Consider the following 5475-nt stretch of genomic DNA (forward strand, 5'->3'; position numbering starts at 1 on the left):
TGCAAGCAGAAAGGCCACTTCAAACGAGAATGCCGAAATGCATATGTTGAAGAATCTGAGAATCCATTCAAGGATGACTACTACAAGAAAGCTATCTATCATCAGAATAAGTCCGAACCGCCAAGAATAAAGCAATCTGAAGACAACAAAGGAAAATCTAGAGCTTTGGCAGTGATTTACGATGATGAAGGATATGATTGGAGTAAGGAAGTATTACCTGAAGATGATGCTATTGGTTATGCTTTCATGGCGAGTCATAATGAACCAATTCAATGGAAGGATAATCGTACAGAACAACAAAAGTACGAATATCGAAAAATGGTTGCTGAAGCAAAGATCATCCGACTCTCAGGTGTTTATGAGGAAGCAAAACGTGCAAACTGATGGGATCCAGATAGAGAGTGTTATTTGGATGAATATGGTAACATTGCTGTCGACTACAAGAAGATAGACATTGAAGCCATTATCCAAGAATACAAAGAAGAGGATGAGTACTGGCAACACAAATGGTGGGGTACACCAACATCGAAAATGATCGAGGAAGAAAGAGAGAAAGAAAGAAGAGAAAAGGAGAAGATAGAAGAACCTGTGAAAGATTGATCAACACTGCACAGGAGATGACAGCTGAAAACTTGAGAGAAATGGCTAATAAAGTGCTTGCTGTCAAAGCACTTGAGGTAGATTCTACTCCTAATTCTGAGTCAAAGAAACAGGTCAGTCAAACTAAGTCATCAACTGTGTCAGGTAACAAAAACAATTGCAATGCTGATTGCAAAAGTTGTAATAAACAATGCAACTTTTGTACAACAGTCACATACCTCAATGGGGAGAAAATCAAGAATCTGACAAATAATGTTAGAAAACTTGAAAGTCAAATTCTTGATTGTGACAAAGAGTCAAAAGAATCAGCTGAACAAATAAAAGAATTAAAAACTGAAAACCAGAAAATTAAAGCTGATCATGACAAAATTCTTCTTGAAAGCAGAAATGTTGTTGAAAAATTTGAAAAATTGAAAAATGTCGTTAAAGAGAGTGATGATAGAAATGGAAAAACAACTAAGGAAAACGAGCATTTAAGAGCTGTTTTGATAATAAAAGAGGAAACAATCAACAAACAACTGGATGAGATAGCAAAATTAAAACTGAAGGTTCAAGAAAGTGAAATTGAAAATGAAAGAATCCAGTTAAAATTAAACAGCTATAGCTCAGCTAGCTTTGTTTTGCAGCACATAGTTCCTAAACCCATAGGGAAAAACAAAGCTGGTGAGGATGTGTTTTCGGATGGAACAGGTGTAGGGTTTCACAAAGTTCCACCGCCAATCTTAGACAACTACACGAAAAAGCAGTCTAGTTTGGTGGAAATTGAAGAAGAAAATGATGTTACATTCCCTGAGAGTATTGATGTCACGTTCACGTCTTCCAATGACGAGGGTGTCCAAAATGATGTGGTGAAAAGTGTGGTGGATAATGTGCTTAAACCAGATTGTGACACTTCTGAGGAGGATGGTTGTTTTCTAGACAAATACATTCCGAAACAGAAATCCAAAAGCAACTTACATGATGAATCTGATCTTGTCATGTACAAGATGTCAGGATCGGATAAGTTGTTTTCGGATTCTGAGTTTCCATTAGAGAATGTGAATCTGAACAAATTGGCCAAAGTTTTTAAATTGATTGAAGTCGATTTGTCAACAGTAAACACTCGAAAGGTCGAAAAGGTTCATAACAGGAAAACTGCCTATCCATCACGTGGTTATAATAATAACAACAGAAATTGGTCAGGTGGTTATCAGGGGGGTAAATCATATCAGAAAAGATTTGATCAAAATAAAAGGTATGTCAAAAAGAAAACATTTGTGAACAGCTCAAGTTCACTTGCTGAGGAAGAACAGAAAATTTTTTCAAAATCTAACAAAGAATTTTTTGAGAAGAAAGCTTCACAAATTCAGTCTGAAGGCACAAGTCAAGTAGTTGATACTCGTACTTGCTTCAAATGTAATCAAATGGGTCATATTGCACGAAAGTGTACTGTTGTAAAACCTAAGACTGAAATTGTGAAGGTTCAACAAAGAAAAGATGACAAAAAGGGAAAAGCACCGATGTATGTTGAGAAGAAAGTTGTTCAAACTAACAACTTGAAAGAAAAATCTAAACACGTGAAGAAGTTGGTACCTAAACAAGATAAATTTTATAAGCGGGGTGCTGAAACTCAACAAGTGTGGAAACCAAAGGTTGTAACAAAAATTGAGAAGAAGGTCTCAATTCCTGAGGAGAAAAATGCTGAAGAATCAATGAAAATTGATTATGATGCAAATTTTCCACCTCTTAATTCAAAGAATTTCAAAATTCAAGTTGCAAAAGTCACGGTTGTCCCTAAGGCTGATAAGGCCTGGGTGGACTCCATGTTTGACTAAACAATTTGAATTGCCGGAGCTTCCTGGATTGCGAAGCATGAATCGGCATCTTTCTTGATAGTTGTTTAAATGATGATTTGTTATGTGCAGGATCTTCCAAAACTTGTATCCAGGTGGATAATGGATAGTGGAGCTTCAAGGCATATGACAGGGAAGACCGCATTGCTGTATGATGTGAATGACATTAATGGTGGCTATGTGGGTTTTGCGGGTAATCAAGGAGGCAGGACCATAGGTGAAGGAACATTATCAAATGGTATTATCACGTTTGAGAGAGTTAACTACATCGCTGAGCTGGAGAACAACCTGCTGAGTATCTCCCAGATCTGTGACAGGATGTACACTACTTATTTCACCGACAAAGAATGTTTAATCTTGAAACCGGGATTTGTGATACCTGAAGAGTGGATCATCATGAGGGCACCAAGAGTCAACGATCTGTACGTGTTGGACATGAGCGTTGCTACTACAACCACGGGCCAGGCTCATTGTTTTGTGTCCAGAGCAACGGAAAAGGAGTCAAGGTTATGGCACAGAAAGATGGGGCATATTCACCTAAGGAAAATGAATCACTTAGTGCATAACGACTTGGTCACCGGAGTAAATATTAAAGGTTTTCATCTGGAAGGGGAGTGCATAAGCTGTGTCAGAGGTAAACAGAAGAAAAAGTCACACCCTACAAAACAAGTCAATTCAGTTTCGAGACCTTTGGAAAGGCTTCACATGGATTTGTTCGGTCCAGTGAATGTTAAAAGTATAACAGGAGATTCTTACTGTTTGGTCGTGACTGATGACTACTCCAGATTTTCGTGGGTCATGTTCTTGAAAACGAAAGACGAAACCTTTGATAGTTTGGTAGTTTTGTTTAAGAAAATTGAGAATCTGTACCAGAGACCGATTTGTAGAATTCGAAGTGACAATGGTACTGAGTTCAAAAACAGTAAGATGGAGGAATACTGTGATGAAAGAGGTATACTGCATGAGTTTAGTGCTCCGTATACTCCTCAGCAAAATGGAGTTGCAGAACGCAAGAACCGGACGCTAATCGAGACAGCCAGAACAATGCTTGCAGATTCCAAATTACCAATCAATTTCTGGGCTGAAGCTGTTTCTGCTGCATGCTATACTCTCAACAGAGTTCTTACTGTGAAAAGATTCAACAAGACATGTTTTGAGCTGATTAATAAACGCAAACCAAATCTGAAGTATCTAGAGCCGTTTGGGTCACCATGCACGGTTATAGAGCCTAATGGGAAGTTTGGTACAAAGAGCTTTGAAGGAATCTTTGTTGGTTACTCAGGTCCTACACGGAGAGTTTTTGTTCCAAGTGAAAAGCGTATTATTGAAGCAGCAAATGTTGAATGTCAAGGTTATACTATGCCACCTCAAAATCCTGGTGATTCATGGCGTTATAACTATGATAGACTTTGGGGATCGTTTGACATGAGAAAAGAATCTGAAGAGGAAGAAGATTTCTTTGATGAGCTGGATGTTTTTCGAGAATATGAATCATCGCTCAGATTTCCAGCAGAATATACGAGAAGATCTAGTGAAACATCAAATGACAATGAAGCAGGTCCTAGCAATACTGGTGATCATGAGGATGAAGGTGCTCCTGGTAATCAGTCAGTGGTAAATGATAATCAAGAAGCTGAAAATATGCCGGTGTTTGATGACAGTGATTCAGACCTTGAGGGGGAGCAAATCCAGGTATTAAGTCAAACAAACCAAGTTAGTGAGCAGGATGTTGAACAGAATGTTACAAATCTAGAAGGAAATGTAGATGTTCCAGACGAAGTGATGCCTCGAACTCTTTCGTATCATCCAGAGGAACAGATTATAGGAGATTTGCAATCAGGAGTTCGCACCAGACGTCAACTTGATCAGGGCCTTTCAAGTTTTTATTCTTCAGTAAAGTCTTTACAAGATGAATTCTCACTGTGTTGTTTTATTTCGCAGATAGAACCTCGCACATACAAAGAGGCACTTACTGAGGATTCCTGGGTCAACGCGATGCAGGAAGAATTGAATCAATTTGAAAAGTTGAAAGTTTGGAAGCTGGTGGATCTACCTGAAGGTCATCGGAAAATAAATACCAAATGGGTGTTTAAGTGTAAAAGGGACGACAGATGAGTAGTAGTCAGAAACAAAGCTCGGCTCGTCGTTCAAGGTTTCAGTCAACAGGAGGGAATTGATTTTACAGAGGTATACGCTACTGTAGCAAGACTTGAAGCCATCAGGATCTTTCTAGCATTTGCATCATGGAAGAATTTCAAAGTGTATCAGCTTGATGTAAAGTCGGCCTTTCTATATGGCAAAGTGAAAGAGGAAGTATATGTGGGACAGCCGCCGGGGTTTGTCGATCCACATCACTCAAACAAAGTGTATCTTTTGGATAAAGCTTTATATGGCTTGCACCAGGCCCCGAGAGCCTGGTATGAGACTTTGTCGCAGCACTTGCTAGCCAATAACTTCATCCGGGGAACAATTGATGCTACTCTTTTCACAAAGATTGTCGATAGTCACTTGCTGATAGTTCAGATTTATGTGGATGACATAATTTTCGGGTCAACCAACGAAAACTTGTGCAAAGATTTTGAGCAAGTGATGAAGCAGAAATTCGAAATGTCGTCAATGGGGGAAATGAAATTCTTTTTAGGATTACAAGTTGATCAGCTTCCTGAAGGAATTTTCATACACCAGATGAAGTACGTCCATGATATTCTAGAGAAATTCGGAATGTCAAACTCTTCATCTGCTGCAACCCCACTAGCAACAAATCATGGGATTCACCCAGATCTCACCGGAGACAAGGCAGACGAACGACTATATCGATCCATGATTGGTTCCTTGATGTATCTAACTGCTTCTCGGCCCGACATTATGTACCCAACATGCCTCGCAGCAAGATTTCAATCTAACCCTAGAGCATCGCACTTAATCATTGTGAAAAGGATACTACGCTACCTGAAAGGAACTCCATCATTGGGGTTATGGTATCCTAGAAAAGGCGATTTCACACTCGAGGGGTATTCCGACTCGGATTTCGGATGCTGCAAAC

The sequence above is a fragment of the Helianthus annuus genome, chromosome 7 (assembly GCF_002127325.2).
Source record: "Helianthus annuus cultivar XRQ/B chromosome 7, HanXRQr2.0-SUNRISE, whole genome shotgun sequence".
In the NCBI taxonomy this organism is placed as follows: Eukaryota; Viridiplantae; Streptophyta; class Magnoliopsida; order Asterales; family Asteraceae; genus Helianthus; species Helianthus annuus.